General features: G+C 34.0%; 1 long non-coding RNA gene across 1 annotated transcript; it reads left to right on the top strand.

Moving 5' to 3' along the window:
* The first annotated feature begins 12106 nt into the window (after nucleotides 1–12106).
* On the top strand, nucleotides 12107–14053 carry LOC107489389 (uncharacterized). Its single transcript, XR_001592184.3, has 3 exons — nucleotides 12107–12478; nucleotides 13490–13596; nucleotides 13885–14053. It is a non-coding gene; the product is annotated as an uncharacterized LOC107489389 (long non-coding RNA).
* Nucleotides 14054–20224: the final 6171 nt, after the last annotated feature.

The raw sequence follows: 20224 nt of genomic DNA on the forward strand, positions 1-20224 counted from the left end.
TAGTGACAGACGCAAAAGGATCAATGGATCCTATTCCGACATGATCGAAAACCGACAGATGATTAGTCATGCGGTGATAACGCATTTGGACCATTTTCACTGAGAGGACGGATGGTAGCCATTAACAATGGTGATCCAGCAACACACAGCTTGCCATAGGAGGAACCTTGCGTGTGTAAAGAAGAAGACAGGGGGAAAGCAGAGATTCAGAGGACAAAGCATCTCCAAAACTCCAACACATTCTCCATTACTGCGTAACAATTACTTATTTTAAGCTCTTTTACTTTTTACAATTGAAACTAAAGAACCCTATTGGTATCCTGACTAAGAATAATAAGATAACCATAGCTTGCTTCAAGCCAACAATCTCCATGGGATTCAACCCTTACTCACTTAAGGTATTACTTGGACGACCCAGTGCACTTGCTAGTTAGTTGTGCGGAATTACATAGTGTGAGTGTAATTTTCGTGCACCACGCACCTCTGGTCGTGCCAATCGCGCGAGCTCAGCACCGCGCACGCACAACTTTATGGTCAAACTGGGTAGGGGGCCAAAAGATATAATGTGGAATTCGAAAAAATTCTAGAGGTCTCATGTTGTCCTCTAAAAAGTGTAAAAGTTCTCAAATAAATACTAGACTTATGACTAAGTATTATATAAGAAAGGTAAAACAGTCTTTTAGTGCTAAAATCCACTTCTGGGGCCCATTTGGTGAGTGTTTGGGATGAGCTTGATTGAGATTCACATGCTAGGAGGCCTATAGGGCGTTGAACGCTGGCTAGGGGGTTCTTCTTGGGTGTTGGACGCTGGTCTCTTCTCCTTTGGGCGTTGGACGCCAGAATAGGGCAGGAGGCTGGCGTTGAACGCCAGTTTTGGGCCTTCAATTCTGAAGTAAAGTATGGACTATTATACATTGAGAACTCTCCATTTGGACTTCTGTAGCTCCAGTAAATCTCTTTTGTGTGCAAGGAGGTCAGATCTGGACAGCATTTGCAGTGCTTTTTCTATCTCTGAATCAGATCTGGACAGCATTTGCAGTGCTTTTTCTGTCTCTGAATCAGACTTTTGTTCCAGCTCCTCAATTTCAGCCAGAAAATACTTAAAATTGCATAAAAACACACAAACTCAAAGTGTAATCCAATAATGCGGATTTTGCATTGAAACCTTTGAAAACTTAAGAAAACCTAAACAAAACATACCAAAAACTATATGAAAATGATAGCAAAAAGCGTATAAAATATCCGCTCATCACCTTATCCTTTATAGCAAAGGGGAAAAGCATAAGCTTGTAGATCTCAGGATCCACTCTATTAGTCTTGACAGTATCACAGATCTACAAGAAATCAGAGATGAATCTGTTGGGATCTTCCTATGGAAATACATGAAATTGGCAGTTCTGTTGAACTAAAGTGACCAGTTAAGGCGTCAGCTCAAAGTTATTTGAACCAATGGCAGGTGTAGAGATGCTTCTTCCATAGAAGTCAGAAGTGGGTGTAGTAAAGCCACCTAGGACCTTCCTTGTGTCTCTTCCACCATTAGGATTGACTGTCATGTCTGTAATTTCAGCTTCTTGTTCGAAAAGCTCTGTGAGATTCCCTCCGGAATGCTGTGCTCTTACTTAGCTTGCTGTAAATGCCTCCTTAGAGACCTCTCAGGTTCAGGGTCAGGATCAAAGAGAGGTTCTTTATCTCTGTTCTTGCTCATAAACAAAAAGGAAGAATGCAAGAAGAAAAGAAGAAAAGGATTCTCTATGTCAGTGTATAAAGGTCCTTTTGAAAGAGATAGAAGAAAAGAAAAGAAAAGAAATATATCTTTTAGGTTAAAGGAGTTTTCGAAAATTAATAGAGAGGGAGGGGAAGATATTTTTGAAAATAGAAGGGAAAAGAGAGATGAAGTTTTCGAAAAAGAAGAAGGAGAAAGTAGTTAGGAAATTTTTGAAAAGGAAGAAAAAGAAAGGAAATAGAAAGAGAATAAAATAAAACAAGTAACTAACTAATAAACAAGAATTGAAAATAAAAGATTTGATTTTGAATTTTTAATTTCAAAAGAAAGTAAAGATTTGGAATTGAAAAGTTTTAAATTTAAAAAGAAGATAAGATAAGAAGGACTTAAAGTAAGAAGATATGATAAAGATTTGAAAAAGATTTGCAAAGATAAGAATTGAAATTTGATTTTTGAAAAAAAATTTGATTTTGAAAATTAAAATTTAAATTTTGAAATTGAATTTTTAAAACTTGAATTTAAAGTAAGATAAGATAGGATTTTTGAAATTTAAATAAATATAAAACAAAAGATTTGAAAAAGATATGAAAAGATAAGAATTGAAATTCAAAATTTAAACCCCTTTTGAAGTTTTCTTGTTAGTAAAGTTTAAATTTTGAAAATTTTTTAACCAAGATAAGAAAAGATAGCAAAATTTTTGAAAAAATAAAGAAAGATAAGATTTTTTTTTCTTTTTTTTTGTATTTTTCAAATTTTCAAGGAAAAAGAAAAACAACTAAGAGACACCAAACTTAAAATTTTAGAATGAAGGGACACTAATTTCGAAAATTAAAGGACAAACAACTATGAGACACCAAACTTAAAAATTTTAAGATCAAACAAAGAAAAGAAACAAGAACAACTTGAATACCAAGAAGAACACTCAAGAACAAATTCGAAAATTTAAAGAAAAGATAAACACCCAAGGGATACCAAATTTAAAAATTGACACTAGACTCAACCAAAAGACAAAGAAAAGATGGATTTTGAAAAAGTTTTTGAAAAAAAAAGAAAAAGAAAACAAACGACACAATTAAAAGTATCTAATCTAAGCAACAAGATAATTCGGTAGTTTGTCAAACTTAAACAATCCCCGGCAACGGCGACAAAAACTTGATGCACAAAATTGACCCCGTAATATTCGCACAGATAGACCGGCAAGTGCACCGGGTCATTCAAATAATACCTCAGGTGAGTGAGGGTCGATCCCACGGAGATTGTTAGTTTGAACAAGCAATGGCTATCTTGTAGATCTTAGTCAGGCGGATTGAAAATATAGTTCTTATGGAAAAACGCATAAAAATAGAATAAATAAAGTATTACTTGATAGATGTGAAATCAATTGATAAGAGAACAATTGATGTTTTGGAGATGCCTCCTCTTTCTGGATCAACTTTTCTCACTGTCTACTTTAACTTCTGATGATTCATTCCATGGCAAGCTGAAAGTGACTAACGCCAGGTCAGTGGTCATTAATTTCCTCTGATTCAGATCAAACGCCAAGTCAGTGGTCATCCAATCTGAACAGGGGTGAAGCGTGCTCCTACAGTCCATTCCCTTGGTGATCCTACTCAAAGCACCACAGACAAGGTCGGATCTTCCAAATCAGAGAACGCTGCTGCATTGATTCTAGCCTGTACCACAAAGGCCCTAATCGCCCCGTACCTCGGCTGAACAGATGTCTCCAAGTCCCCAACGAAGTCGTGGATTAGCCGTTTAAGAGATGTATAATTAAGCTTGTGGTTTAGTACTATCCCATCAAGGACTCGCAAGAACCCATGTAGAATAGGGGACGATCAAGTTACACTCCCAATTCATTAGGATTAGGAACGAAGATACATCATAGAATGGAATCAAACATAGATTGAAATAGAATAGTGATATTATTAATCCATAAGAATCAGCAGAGCTCCTAACCTTAACATAGGAGGTTAGTGACTCATAGCTTATAGAAAAGTAATGAAAGGTTCGAATGGGCAAAGATCTCTAACAAGGGTGATCTTTGTTCTATATATTCTAGTCTAGCAACTAAGGATTACAGAAATAGGATAAACTAGGTTGATAATGCAAAAATCCACTTTAGGGGCCACTTGGTGATTGCTTGGGCTGAGCTAAGGGTGACTCCACGAGCTAGTACCCTTCTTGGGCATTGAACGCCAGCTTTGGACTCCTTTTTGGGCGTTGGACGCCAGCTGCTCCCTTTTGAGCGTCCAACGACAGGAAGAGGGTGAAGTACTGGCGTTGAACGCTAGTTTTGGACCTTCATTTACAGAGAAAAGTATAAACTGTTATATATTGCTAGAAAGCCCTAGATGTTAGCTTTCCAATGCCGTTAAGAGCGCGCCATTTGAACTGTTGTAGCTCCAAAAATGCTCCTTTGAGTGAACGGAGGTCAGAATCTGATAGCATCTACAGTCCTTTCTCTGTCTCTGACTCGGACTTTTCCAGAGCTCCTCAATTTCAGCCAGAAATTACCTGAAATCATCATAAAACACAACAACTTAAAGTAGAATCCAAAAATACGAATTTTGCACTAAAACCTATGAAAATATAATAAAACTTAAACAAAACATAATAAAAACTATATGAAAATGATGTCAAAAAGCGTATAAAAGACCCGCTCATCAATTAGCAACAAAAATAAAAAATATAGCAGCAACAACATAACAACACAAAATCAATAATTTGACATTCAGAAATCTAGAACAATCAGCAACACAATGACACACAAAACAGCAGCATAGAAGAACCAAAGCTAATCAATGATTACAACACATTCAATAATTAATAATCAGTAAATTAAAATAATAAAATCACAACACATATAAAACTACAGCATAGCAGAACCAAACAGAGAAATAAATTTAACACATCAAAAATTACCAAAACACACAAAGAAATTAAAAGAAGAAAGCTACAAACCTAAGATAGAGGACGTGGCGTGACTGAGTGTCGTGGACGACAAGGACCGTGGCAAGTAAGACGGCTGAGAAGTAGACAGCGGCGCACCTGAGAAGCAGATGACGGCTTGACTGAGAGGAGGAGGAAAGGACGGTGCTTGCGGTGATTCTTCTTCTATGTGAGCGTGACAGCAAGCGCCGAGATGACGGCGAGCGGGGAGACGACGGCCACAACGGCGAGCAGCTCCAACCCTCAACCAGAAAAGCCACAGGAGGATGGGGATGATGTGACGAGCTACAAGAGGGGAAAGGTTCGGGACAAGGGGAAGGAGGAGGCCACGGAGGCGCCGACAACAACGGACAGCGCCGGCAGAATCCTAATTTTTGAACTTTGAAGCATTGCTTTTCTAATTCTAAATGAGTAACGAAGAAGGAGAGGGTGTTAGGGGAAGGAGGTAGGTGATGCATTACACATTTTTTTTTAAATCAAAACGAGGTCTTTTATAAGAATAGGTCGGTTTTTAGTCCGGTTCAACCAGCCAATTACCAGTCGATTCAACAGTTTTTGATTTGGCGGTTTTAAATACTGGATTGAATTGTTTATATCGCCAGTTTTCAGTTCAATCGATTCGACCAATCGGTCCGATCCGATTTTTATAACCATGACCATAACAGAGATAGATTTGTTGTCATTTTCTTGTATCAATGGCTCCTGGCACCAAACCCACCAAACCGGTGGTGATTCGTCAGTTTGGGCATCAAACCTTGAATTTGAGTCCGCTCTCATTGAACAGATCTTCCCTCTTACTGCGATGTTGCCTTTGACACCGTTCCTAGGATTCTTCCATGCGTCCGTCCGACAAGAACTGCCACTACTCAGAGCTTCCACCTTCCTACGTTTACGGCCAATGTCGATTCCCTGAAACTCATTCAATTGGGTGTCGCCCTCTCCAATTATGCCGGCCACTTACCCGACCTTGGCACCGATTCTTGCTACGTCGGAATTCAATTTTAAAGGCTTGGACGTCCAGTTACTCACAGAACAAGGAATCGATTTCGCTAAGAAGAGGGGATCCTAATTGGTGGCCTTTACAAGATTGTTTCCGAGATCAAGATTCATGTTTAGTAGGCTGAATCTGACTTGGGTCACTTTTCATAGTTCCGATGATTTTGTGTACATGGTTAAGGTTCTCACTGGAAAGAAATTGCCCAATGATCTTGATGTTTTTAAGGCTGTTAATCTTTGAATTATTTATGTCTTATGTTTTTTACATGAAGCGTATGATTAAGTTTTGCCGTGGAATCAATGTCCGTGGGTTAGAGACTCTGGCGAAAAATTTGAAGGTTGATCGTGTTGCAGGGAATAGTCACCAAGCCGGTTCGGATAGTTTGTTGACTCTTCAGACTTTTTTTTCAAACTTAGAAATCTTTATTTTAGTGCTGATGATTGTGATGAGCAAGACTGTTTGAACATCACTTCATTTGTGAATATTTTATTTGGTTAATAAAATTATTGTTCTTTATTAGTACTGTAGCTCGAATTTGAGGTAGCACTTCATATCACACAAATCCTAAGCTTCAAAAGAAATTCTATGGAGATTAACTGGTTCGTGTAAACAATGACGCATTGTTGCGCCAGAACTATACTTGTTGCCATTATTTTAGTTTTGAAAATCTTTTCTAAAAAATAAATTAAAAATAGGTTATGGATTTCTTATTCCCACATTTTTGTAGGAGTATTATTAACCTTCACGAAAATAATTACAAAATGTACCTTTTTTTTGAAAAATTTACTAATTAGATTACGACCCCTCAAATTATTGGTGTTTAATTTTTTTTTTCTTTTTCTGTCATTTTCAGATTCAAAAACATTTAGAGAAGAGAGGTCCGCTAGAGTTTTTCTCTCTATCAATTTCTACTAGGATTTTTAATCCCTGTCTTTCTCTCTTCCTTTTTCCCTGCTACAAATCTCAATATCTATTCCAATAGTTTCTGGTAAGCCTGATAGATTTGGAACATTACAACCATATTGTCGATAGCGCTATTTTCGTTTTTCGTCCCATCATCTGGTCACCGCCGAATGATGGCAACTAGGCCTGAAAGTCTTTCTTTCCGAACTTGCTTTTGTCCAAGGCTTCTAAACCTTCGATGAGGTGAAGGCACGCATTCGGATCTGACCTTCTTAGTATATAACTACACCTCAAACCAAGCATATCCTCGTTGCCACAACCTGCGCCGCCGCCACGCAACATACCGCTGCCGCGCAACCTGCCCCCGCCGCGCAACCTGCCGCCGCAGCACAAGACGCTGCCTCAATACTTGGAGGTTAGTTAATCATTATTTTTTTTGCTCAATAGTCAAGAAATTTAATTATGCTTGCAATAAAAACTTAGAAATCTATTCAATATTTTCAGTGAAAATAATTTTATTTGTATATGTATCTGGTCACTACTTCTATGGTAAATACTAAATAGAGCAGCACTATCTAATCTAGTGTAGTAGATGGAGATCAACTCAAACTTTTATGAACAGAAAAGAAAAGAAAGTTGTGGAGGCACGTGAAGTGCCATCAACTTCTGTGTATGTGTTGTGGCCAATGGCAGTGAAGTGTGTCTTTTGGATGCTTGCTTTTCTAGCTGCATAAACGGGTAATTATTGGAGAAAAAGAACCGTTATGCGTGACAATGTAAAATTGACCTCACCATTGTTTTATATTATTCATTTAACGTTTTATTATAATGCTGTTGAATGGTCCTTGTTGCTAAAACATTATTATACTTTACTGCTATTACTGTTGTAACCTGTAAGTGATTAATCTTTGTTGAATGAGACTTGATTAGTAAGCTGAGTTAATTGGAATTTCTAAGGGGGGACAAAATCTAAGATAGCAGTAGCTTAGGCATGGTGGATGAACTCAATGAACTATTTAGGGTGTGTTTGGCAAACACGTTGAGAAAGAGACAAGTCCGTTTGAATTTTTTGAAAGTTTCATTTTGATGTTTGGCAATTTTTATTTTTCTGAACTCAGAATTGATTCTGCCTCTGAACGCACGTTCAGCAGAAGCTAAAATTTGTAGCTTCTGCGTTTTACGTTCATAGTTATTGATTGTTTATAGAAAACTAGGTAAAAAATTTATTTCTTTTTTACCAACTCTACCCTTCATTTTCTTCTATAATAGTTACTGGTATCATTCTTACTGTATCGTTCTTTGTAGTTTTTTCTACTTCTTCATAATTTTTAGTTCCAAGTTTTATTTCATCAAAATCGTTCAGATTTGTTTTAATCACTAGCAAATTGAATATTTTAATTTTTTTTATTATATTTAGTACTCATTTTCATATTTTAATTTTTATGTTTTTATTGTATTTTTTATTTATATTTTTTATTATATTTTTTATTTATATGATCAATATTTTTATATTATTTGTGTAGTGTTTTGATTTCTCATGTTATGTTTTTTATGAGTTTTTTTATCATCTACTATATTATTTTTTATCTGTATATTTTTTATAATTTTTTTTATTTTTGGTTGGCTTTGTTCATATAATTTTTTATTTATTTTATTGTATTTTTTTTATTCATATAACAAATGTTGTTGTCTTTTTTTATGTCTCTTTTAATAATTTTTCATCTAAAAGTGATTTTGAGTAGTATAATCCAAACAACATTTATTTTACTATAATCAATTTTGATACAAAGATTGGTCAAACATAAATCACCTTAACCCAAACTTACTTATCATCAAAATTAATTTTACAAAATCAATTTTATACAAACTCCTATTTGCAAACTGCAATCCAAACGTACACTTATACTCAAATTGGTTTGGAATTTTGGTTTGGTTCGAGAAATCAATTTATTTTAAAATGTAATCAAACTAAACCATTTGGTTTGGTTGCTACTCAATTAGATCATATGCTCAGCCATACCAAAACAGTTAGATCATATGATCAAAACGTGCTTTTCATTTCAAGAACTCCAATTGCAGTGGCAAACCACAAAAGGAAGCTCACAAAATGGCTTACATGCTTTTTTGAATACTCTGAATTTTCACAAAATAATCACTGTTTCTGATGACAGAGTCTTCATAGCTGGTGGGAAAGCCCTTCCCTTTGGGCACTTTCAAGTAGGTTACAGTTCCTGCGGCTCCTGGAAAATGTCCGCTGAGCAATTGTGTTTTTGTATAGCACTTGAACACGCCCGCACCGTTGTCGTATGAATACTGAAATCCTTTGCAATTAGAATTATTCAAGCACAAACTTTCACAACGAGTGTAGGTAGAATTCGGCAAGTAATAGGCGTCATAGCCATAGAACTCAACTTGGCCCAGTTCCAAGAAAGTTACCTTACTTTCATTAGATGTAGCAGCAAATATGGATTCACACCCATAAGACCAACCACTTTGATTCTTTACTTCGTATCCAGGAACACATGAGCACTTCCTTCCCTTTTTAAGATCAAATCTGCAAACACTATTAGCGCCTGAGTGGGAAAGAGGGGGTAGTTGTTATTTTTTTTAATTTTTTATATCCAGGAACACATGAGCACTTCCTACCCTATGCTTACTGTTTAGCTGTTTTGTTGTTGATGCATTTTATTATTTATTATTGTTGGAAATGTTGATGAAATCCATATTTATAATCAATGCATTTACCAGTGAATTCATGCTAATACTTTGAGTACAGGTTTGGTGTTTGAGCTATATGCTTTTTCCTGGTAATGCACTTAGCTTAAGCTGTCTCTTATTACAAATCTTAAATGTGTCTATTCCTCCAGACGTAACCAACTTACGGTCCTTCATATGTAATTGTGTTCTTAATTTATTGCTCATTGTAGTAGACGTCTTCAATTTTGGGTACGAGTTCTGCAGAAGTTCTGTTGATACACTGTGTCACTCATCCTTACTCTAACATACACTACTACTCATTTTATTATTCAAAACAAACATTTCTATCTCTCATGTTACATTTATCACTTTATTATTATATATCTTTTATTTAAAATACAGTCATAAAATAAAACATCTATATACACATGTCAAAAGAATAGAGTGTTGTCTATTGTGAATATATATATATATATATATCTTGCGTGAAAAGTGAAAACGATGTTCTATATTTATTCGATGTTGATAAACTCTACTTTTGTTATTTAGATATACATACACCTGCTACATCAATACATGCTTAATGTCCTAAAAGGGAAAAGGGTAGTCCAGGGTTCAATATACCAAATGAATCGTAGTTATCAAGTAAAAGCTACATGCCAAGTAACTATACTTTAAACATGTTTTTATACTTTGATATTCATATTAATTGGGAAAAATATAAAATTTGTCCATAATCTATTACTAATTTATACAGGAGTTTGATGTGGTGGAAGTTATCTATTACTAATCCACTAGCGTAGTTATCTCTCTTTCGCCACGAAAAGCAATGTAAAAAAATCATCAGTGCTATTTACCTCATTTTTATTCAATTTTTCTATGATGAGCTCTTCTTTATTAAAGTAAAAAACTAAACTATATAATATATATTTCACAACTAAAACGACAAATTACTTGAATTATTGAAATTTAAATAATAATGATTCGTTTACTAATCATGTTCATTATTCGGTTATATAGTTCTTTTTTTCTGATGACCTAATTATAAAATTAAAAGTAGTGTAAGAATTTTATTAAAAAAATTATATAAAATCCTAGTTAAAAGTATTTAACATTTTTCCATAATTAACAAAGAAAAAAAGGAGAGCTTTTTCCCCCCCTTATTTTCATGTTAAAATTTTATTTATTCTAAATCTAAGATAATTTTTTCGCATAAAAAAAAAGATAACCTATATTTATATATAAAAAGAATTGGAATGCTTTAGCTATTTTTTTCATTTTTATATTTATCTCTTATAGTTAAATATTGAATTATAATATTATATTTATTTATTGTGTTTTTTAAAATATAATAAATAAGATACAACTTGATAAAGAAGTACTCTCCCAGAGTTAATTTTATTAAAAGCACCTTTTCGCATGCACCGATTTTGTTGGGCTGATGCCCTTGTTATAGAATGTGAGCCCTTCTGTAGTTTTCCTTCCTCACAAAAATAAGAAATGGTAAGTAATCCTATCATCCTGTCATTTACTATTCAAGAGGGTACTTAGGTATAGTTTTGCGACAAATATAATCTAATTAAAGTTTTACAATTTTACAATCAACATAAAAATTAGGTAATTATCTTTATCTAATGTATAAATTAGAAAAGCTAGGCTTTTACTCCCTATTCAGTCTCTGAGCTACGCTGCAAAATCAATTAGCTGCATATTCTGTTCTGGCTTTTACTCCCCACAATAGATGAACCGGCTTAATACTCTTTCTGCAAAACAGATTTACCGAGCTATTAAAAGAAGCAAGATAAACAAATCACTGTAACTAAAAGAAACAGATGCTTGATTTTCTGCCATAAAGTATAGCAATGTTTGACAAAAATAGAGAAAGTATACAAAATAAAAACCCCAGAATGAAGTGAACCGATAATACTGGGCAATCATCATTCTAAGGATTAAGCATGAAAGTCAGAAGGCATGCCTTTACAGATACGTATATAACATCAAACAACAAGATCACACTCAACCCAATCTTTATTAGGTTTCAAGAACCTTAACTTGCCAGCCTTCATTACCGAAAATGCATCACAGCCCTAGAAGAATTGTTACAGGAAAAGAAGGTAAGAACAAAAACTGACTAAGTACACACATTATTACAGTGACATTTACATCATTTACTATGCATAATGAAGCTCTAATGTATCAAATAAAAAGGTAGACATCCCACCATATCCACAACCACTACATTAAATCGTTTCTTTAGTATTTCTAATGCTTTTTATAATATATATTTTAATTTTTTATAACTAATACATATTTTTTTTTTGGTGACTTCTAATTAAGATACTATATAGTAGTATAAACTAATTATATGTCTATTTTTGTATTAGTTATTTATAGAATTGGACTTAATTATTCTTAAAATATTAGTAAAAATATGTATTTTTCAAAATTTAATTTTAGGTTTTTGACTATTTTTATTTTTTATTTGCATAGTACCGAGTCAACCGGTTCAACAGTGACCCACCGGTTGAACCAATGACCCAGTGACCCAGTGACTTTACCGGTTCGATTACCTGTTCGGTTCTGACAACCAAGGTTCTGAAAATCGGTTCGGACCGGCCGGTCGAACCGATTGAACCGTGAACCGAACAGAAATGCGACTCGGGCAGTCAACAAAACCGGAGAATTTGAAAACCGCAATTGAACCGGTGAACCGGCCGGGAACCGGTCGGTCGAACCGAACCGTGATCCGGCCGGTTTTTCGAGGGGAGAACGAAACGCTGCCGTTTCAGCTGCGGATATGCACATAGCCCTAACCCCATCCTCCCTTGCCAGATGCCCAGATCCAGATTCCACTCATTCCAGAACTCTCTGTCTCTCTTACACTCAGTCCAGGGTAGGGCTTCTCTCAATCGATCTCCTGGCCGTACCTCACCTCCGTCCAGCCACCGCCTTGTGCCGCCGCCGTCGTTCCTTTGAGCAGCCACTGTCTGCTCGCTCACACTCTCTCCATCGCGCAACAGCCATCAATATCAACCTTTCCTTCCATCGCTCAGCCATCGCAACCTTCCTCCGTCGCGTGGCCACGCTGCCGCCGAAGGTGCTCCTCCGCAACCACTGTCTTGTTCGAAGGTTCTCCACCACTGCTCCTTGTCTTGGTCACTCGGTGTCTTTGTCTCCATCTTGCATGATCTGTTGAAGGCTTCTTATAGGTAATTTTTTTTATTAACTATGAATCTATGATTACGATCGAACCATTGTTTGATTCTGTGAAGCTCTGTGAACTGTGAAGTCAGTGAAGTGTGAAGCTCCGTGAATAAATTTTTATTAACTATGATTGAATAATTGTTTGTTTCTTCTAGCTTCTAGTTCTAGGTAATTTTTTTATTAACTATGTTTAGTCTCTTGTTGAACTGCCAGTGCTGCTACCTCTGTTGTTGTTTCTGTCGTGCCTTACCATCTTGTTACCATTGATTTCATCTGCCCTCATTCTTGTTCTACTTCAAAATCATGCTAAATTTGAGTGTCTGTCCTTTTTGAATATGTTTATAAATAATAAGATTAGGCATTGATTTTTCTAATTATGATTTTGGTCTGTATTTAATGATGTTCAAATTTCAAGATTTTGTTACTGGCTCCTAAAAGTTGAATTTATTTTTCTAATATTCTTAACATCAGAAAGATTTGGAAGAGTTTGTTACTCTTTATTAAGAATGTGCTGAAACTTTGTTAAAATTTGGCTGAAAATTTTGTTATGAGTTAGATAGTTAGATATATAGATGGGATATGCCAAACTGAAACTTAAAGGTGGAGAATGTTTCTTATGTCCAGTTGCTTATAGGGAGTAAAAATGGCATGTTACCTCAGAAACTGTAAACTTTGAAACTGTAAATTGTAAACTCTGAAACTGTAAACTCTGAAACTGTGAACTCTGAAACTGTAAACTCTGTCTCCCTATTTTATTTTTCTTTGAACTGTGTAGTGTGAAACTGTGAACTGATTCAACTGATCCTACTAAACTGAACTGTGAACTTTGGTTAATAATTGTTATTTACTGATTACTGAACTGATTTTGCTTTGTTTAGTGAATTGGATTTTGTTATTTGTTGAATAATTGTGAATAATTTTGTTTTAATTTTGGATGTTGTTTGTTGTGAACTTGAGAGTTGTTGGTTCTGCACTGATTTACAATTTTTTTTTAATTCTGGTTTTTGCTAATGTAGGTGATCAAGCCGATGATGCAGACTGGAACATTGTTCGCTCTGTGAGAGTTAAAACATTACATATCAGTTCCCCTATCTTGGCTGCTAAAAGTCCCTATTTCTACGAGGTAGATTTTCTTTTGTCCTGATTAATTTTGCTAAATATTTTTAATTGCTTAGAGCTGTTTGTGTTATCTTATATTCCAGGAACCATGAATTCTTTTTTATTAATTTTTTTGTATCTGGGATTCACTATTTTCTCCTGTACATCCTTTTTGTTTGCTGGTGAAATTTTCATTTTCAATTTTTTCCGTCCATTCTTTTGTAGAACACTTGTTTCTTTTCATGCAATTCTGCATGCTTTTCTGTGCAATGTTGCTTTTTCCTTTGAATGTTAACTCATGTTATTTGTGCAGGTATCAAGAGGAGCTTATGACCTTGCCATTAGCTGGTATAGAAGCAGTAATTTCTAGTGATGATCTTCAAGTTGCCATTTTATGTTTGATTGGTTGTTTTGTTATTTGACTTTTGAATTTATATTTAAATGAGATTATAGTTTATGTAGTACTTTAATTTGAATGATATTTTAAAGTTTACATTAGACTATAATTATATTTTAATGTGTTTATTTATATTTTATTTATTATTTTATTATAAAATAATTTTTTCGGTTTAACCCGGTTTTTTCGGTTCAACCACGATCGAATCGGTTGAACTTATAAACCAGTGAACCAGTAGCTAGAGCGGTTAAACATAATATTTAAATAGATCAATGTGACAAAGAACACAACAAATTCACTAACAAATGAAGGATAGCAAATTTTTCTTTTTTCATTTCTATGATGGAATAAAAAAGTAATAGCTTCACATTTCTATGATGCCATAAAAAGGGTACAAGTTAAGACCTAGCAGGGGAGGATTTATATAATTATATTAATTATTTGGCTTCATTAAATTAAGATCAACTAATACTCAGTAGATATCTAGAGTGCATATATATATGCAGTTCTTAACTTGTTATGGCAAATGGAAATACTTGACTACACGTCCCTAGAAAGATTACAACGACACGGTACTACTGTATATAGTACATTAATGCATGATCTGAGTTCTCTGCCATTAAGTGCCAAAGGTTGTTCCTTTTTGGTGTCAATGAAGGGTTCAGACTTCCGTCACATGTTCTAATAATAAAATCAGTGGGTGGTAGTCCAAATCCTTCTAATTAAGTGGTTGTATGTTGTGGCAGTCACCAACTCACCACCACTGAAAATCTTGCATTATTGACTAACAAAACTAGACACATTAAGTCAGACTAGAACACCTATTTGATATTTAAAAGATTAGAACCCTTATAAATTAGCTCCAAAAGCTATTATATTCTCATATGCTATCTGAATAATCAATATACCAGTGTGGCCTAACTCATACTGCAGAAAAACAAGAGTTATTGACCAAACAGCAGAACACGACTAACCAGTATATAGATACAGGCAATTTCCTCAATTCATGGGCTTATTGTAACGGCCCAAAATGAGCCATAATTGGCGCTTAGGAAAATAACCCCCTAGTAAGTCTAACAAACTCAAATATAAGTTGAATAAGAAAATTACAAATATTTTACAAGTTCTAAAATAAATAGTTATATATATTTAACACAAAAAATTAAAATAATTAAGAATGGTTGGATCCTGCCTGTGACATATAGAGCATATACATCTAAAAATTTGACAAAAATAAATACTCATTGCAGATCGTGACTCTTGATTAGGATGTCTCACATAGTCAAGCATTTGTTCCTGAAAAATATTTTTAGAAAAAGGGATGAGTTTTGCAACTCAGTTACTAGACAATACATCTATAATCCACATAAGACCATATAAATATTATTATCAAAGTAATTTTAATTAGAAAATAGTAGTTGATAATAATAATAAGTGAATCAATAAGGGAGTTCTCATACAAAAATCAAATCAAAAGTCCACACTTGGGCGGCTCCACCTCTATGGGTAGCCTTTCCTTTAGTGTGTCCGTACGGAATAACAGATCTAACGTGTGGCCTACACGTTAGGCTAGCAACACCCCTGCTAGCTAGAGTCTGAGTTAGATGCATCTAAGTTAACGTCATAATCGCCGTTAACTACGGTTTTCTAATACGAGCCTCCCAAACCAATTCAAAACATATAATTTCAAAAACAACAAATCTTTGATCTTTAAAATATATAAGGTATCGAATCAAATCAAATCATGTTATACTTTCTCATCAGAATCTTTTTCAATCATACTTTTTCAATTATAAGACATTTTAAACATATTTCACAATCCTTAAACCAAGTGAATACCAACAAATACTTCGACGCTTCAAAAACAGTATTCAAGTAAAATCAAATATTTTAGAATAAAGCAAAGCTTCATCAAAAATATATATAGTCTCAAAAATAGATATTCAAGTAAGATCAAACAATTTAAAATAATGCAAAACTTCATCAAAAAATATATATATGGTCTCATGTATAGTTCCGAAAGTATAAACTTCATAAAAACGAATTATTTAATTTTAATAAATCAATTATTCTAATCAATTTAAAATCGTTCAAGGCAAATATAGTGAGTATAATTCAAATATCATAATAGATATATGTCAAAATAATTATAGATACACAATCAAACAATTATAAATGTAAAGTCTACTCGCAACGTGGTCCTAAGGGACCGAAGAGACCAAACTCGAAGTGCGAAATTAACAGGTGAGGAGGACTGATGTAGAATGAAATGAAAAGACACAGGATTTGGACCGGGCAGCAGAAAGTTGCGACTGCAACAACAGCAGCATCCATTTCTTATTACAACGTCAATGATCATAGCACCCAGAGAAAATATTGGATTCAAATTGAATGGAAGATAACAAGAAATAGTGCTGGAAAATCCAAGGTAAAGCAAAGGTTTAATAAAATCAGAATGGCAGGGTACGGAAGTGAAAAGGATTCAAGGGAAAAGAGCGAACCAGAACGACAACACTAGCAGCGGACAGCTCGACGATAGCAAGGAGGTATGGCAGCAAGGTGGCAACGCTGCTTCTTCTCCCTCACGAACTCGCCTCCTTCTCCCTCCTCTGTTCGCGGCTCACGGCGGCGGCAACAGCTTCATCAACGGCGACGCAACAGTGGTGAGGGAACAGCGGTCTCCGACGGCGTGTTAGGTAGCAACTAGGTGTGAAAGATCTGGCGGCGTCCTCTCCTCCATCGCGTTTCCCGTAGCAGCAGCTCTCTGCCTCAACGTCTCACTTTCTCCCCTCTTCATCAGCGCCGGCGGCGACGCGTGGGACAACGGCTCCACGTCGGTGAGGCGCGACGCCGGCGTGCTCCAAGGCGATGGTAGTGACAACGGACAGCCTCCCCTTCCTCTTTTCTCTTCTCCGTTCCCTCATTCTCCCCTTTCTCTTTTCTGTGCTTCCGCTCCTTCTCCCTCTTTCTCTGAATTGTGTGTGTGTATGTGTGTAAGAGGGAGGGTGAGTTTTATTTTGAGATTAGGGTTAGGGTTTGATAAAAGGAATGAGGGTAGAATAGGTATTTTGATAAGGGTAAATCTAAAATGTTTCAAAACAAAATCTTGGGATATTACATTCTACCCCCCTTGAAAAAATTTTCGCCCTCGAAAATTGATACAGTATAAAAAATGTTACATGGTTTTTGCCTTTTCCCAAGCATGAGAAAAAAGTATAATCGGGTGTAAAAGTTATAACATAGGTGTGTTAAAATGATGCAGTTGACATTTACTAACTCCCGTTCCCTAGACAACTCAGATATACAAAGCCTTCGATCATCCATCTCCTCAAAATTCAATATTACTTCGTAATCTCCTTGGTTCTGTTGTCTGTATCCATGGTAGCAACCAATCTTATGTCAAGCTTTAGAATTACAATTTTTCGAACTTTAGCATTGATAAGCTGTGTCCTAAAGAACTAGTGTATCGCTTGCTATATCTAGAAATTGCACGTGACATCGAAACAAACTCGGATTTTACCCAAAATGATACAAAACTTAGGAAGAGAAGAGTAACCTCACAGATTAGGTTCGCAAGGATTTGAAAGGATGCGTAGGATCACAATTAAGCAATGACGTACAAAAATAATGAAGTGCGCCATAAAAAGAGTCAATTACATCCTAACAAGAAAATCTGAATCAAAGAACTTTGATAGAAACAATAAAAGAAAAGATGAAGTATGAGGTCGAAACAAGTTCCAGTTGAATCAAATAAGTGCAAAGTTCACAAGAGATGGCCACTATAGTCCATGACAATGTTCACAAAAATTTAAGAGAATGACTAGGAACACAATCAAATAAGACACAATCTTTCAAAATCAAAGAAGAGAAAGAACATACAAGGCCTAAAGTTTATAATATTTATAGACCAAAATAATAACACTAGGACATATGAAGTTAAAGAAAACAATAGGAAACAACAACACTATAGGCAAAGAAAACTGAACAGCAACAAACATACAACGTATATAAAATACACACAATAGTTGTAAATCAAAGTCCCAAGCAACAAGACAAAGACAATAACCGAGGAGTAAAGTAAAACAACAAATTGAAGATTTGACTGCACCTTTTAAAAAGACAATTGAACATTTATAAAAATTAAAAACAGTAATTGTCACAAAAAAATTAACATGCTCATTTTTTCTTATCTAGAATTCTTTAACAAGGACCATTTGAAATAATTATTACCATGACCTTAAATATTAAATATACCAGAATAAAATTTAATAGCTTTTGACTATAAATAATAGATAAATAACGTAAAACATAACGAAAAAACGTAAGCAATCATCTCATTATCCTCAAAGCCAAAATTCACCTATAAATTTAACTTATTATTATTGTAAAATATACTCAAATGTTTTTATTTGATCATACAATTATAACCTAATTTATGAATAACGCACATGTAAGATAATGAAAATAAAACTAATTAACATAAACTAACATTAGTTATAACAACTGCTACCTTTTTTTTTTGTCTAAAATCTTCAAACATAATTTGGGTTTTAACATAATCCAAGTACATAGAAAAAGAATTTTATAAAATTAGTATGGATCCTAATTTTTTGTAAGGATAAAACACTAAAAAGAAAACTCATCTTTATAAATAGTTAACTGAACTTAAAACTCATAAACTAAAGACAAACTCAAATATATATATACTCTTGGTAGCAAAAACTAAAACATGTAGAAATTAATAAACTTGGACATCAAGCTTATAGTCGTGAATCTCCATGTTCATTTTAATGTGCATCTCTATTCACGTTACGTAACTGATATTTTTAATCACATCCACAATGCTATCGTTTTGTGGTATTCTCTTTTTTTTTTGGTAAAAAGATCTACTAATAAAATTGAATACCATAAGAAACATTAGTAATTTTAAAGCTATATTTTTTTAAAAAATATCTTTTATTAACATGAAATAATAATCATGATAGTCATAATTTAATTTTTTTTTAATCTAACTATCAAAAATATATCTCTCAAATCCTTGCCTTATTTTGAAAAAAGTAATATCATGAGAAAGTTTTTTTTTTCAAATTCTTTACTCATTTCCAACTCGAAAGTGAACCTAACAAGTACAAAAACAACAGCTACAATAAACTCAAAAACTCAGAAGTCCAATCACAAAACACCACCACTATTTATTACCAACTACTACTAATAACAACTAAATCAATTAAACAAATCTAGAACACCACCTACAAAGTCATCATGTAAAAACAATAAAGATGTGATTTTCTAATATCAAATGACCTAAAAAAATGACCTAAAATATCATGCAAGGCATACTGAATTGAAAAAAACATTACGTGAGAGACCAATAATAATAACAATGAGATAAAAAGAAAAAGATACTAGAAAATCTGACAAAACATTACCGAGTCACTATTAAATAGAAATTCGAATTCTAACTATATCAATATGCAAGAATTTACAGCTTACGAATAATACTAATATCAATCAACATGCATTGATGACTTGAATAGCAATAACCACAATAACAATTCATAGGAAACAACCTCTTCCAATGGCTAGAGATAAAATATTCAACAATATCATATACCATAATAGAAAACGAAAAATGTATTTATAAAAAATTTTGTAACATATAAATACTTAGTGATGCGAATAATAAAAATTGAAGCAACTTTGTTATCAGAGCACAAGCATTTCAAACTACCAATCTTCAAAAAAAAATTCTAACTTGCTGAAAAATCTATCAAAGTAGTCTTTATATGTTATGATTATCCTAATAAAATCTCAAGTTACTTTAATATTGATTCCCACTTTTAATTTAGAAGCAACAAAGTTTACAAGAATTCTATATTATTGTATTAAGATAGCTAATTTCTTTTCAATCCTAATAAAATTTTACTTCAAAGCACCATTGTATAGATCAAATTAGTACTTTAGTACATAATTTCACTTAAACTATTTTATTCCACGAACCTAATCAAATGTGAATCATGAAACATTAAGTCCCGTTGAGAATTCAGATAGTTTAAAACTAGAATTATTAAAGAGTTCATAAAAAGTATAGTTTATAATAAGTAGTTGAATGTAATAAGGAGAAAAACTCGTATAAAGAATTTATTCAACTTTAAAAAATTGAATATCTAGTTCTTTTGTCGGAAATTGCCAACAATTCTTTTAATATCTAATATCTACAATCCCAATCTCACAAGGCAATACAGACCAAGAAAAC

This window comes from Arachis duranensis, chromosome 5 (genome assembly GCF_000817695.3).
Source record: "Arachis duranensis cultivar V14167 chromosome 5, aradu.V14167.gnm2.J7QH, whole genome shotgun sequence".
Classification (NCBI taxonomy): Eukaryota; Viridiplantae; Streptophyta; class Magnoliopsida; order Fabales; family Fabaceae; genus Arachis; species Arachis duranensis.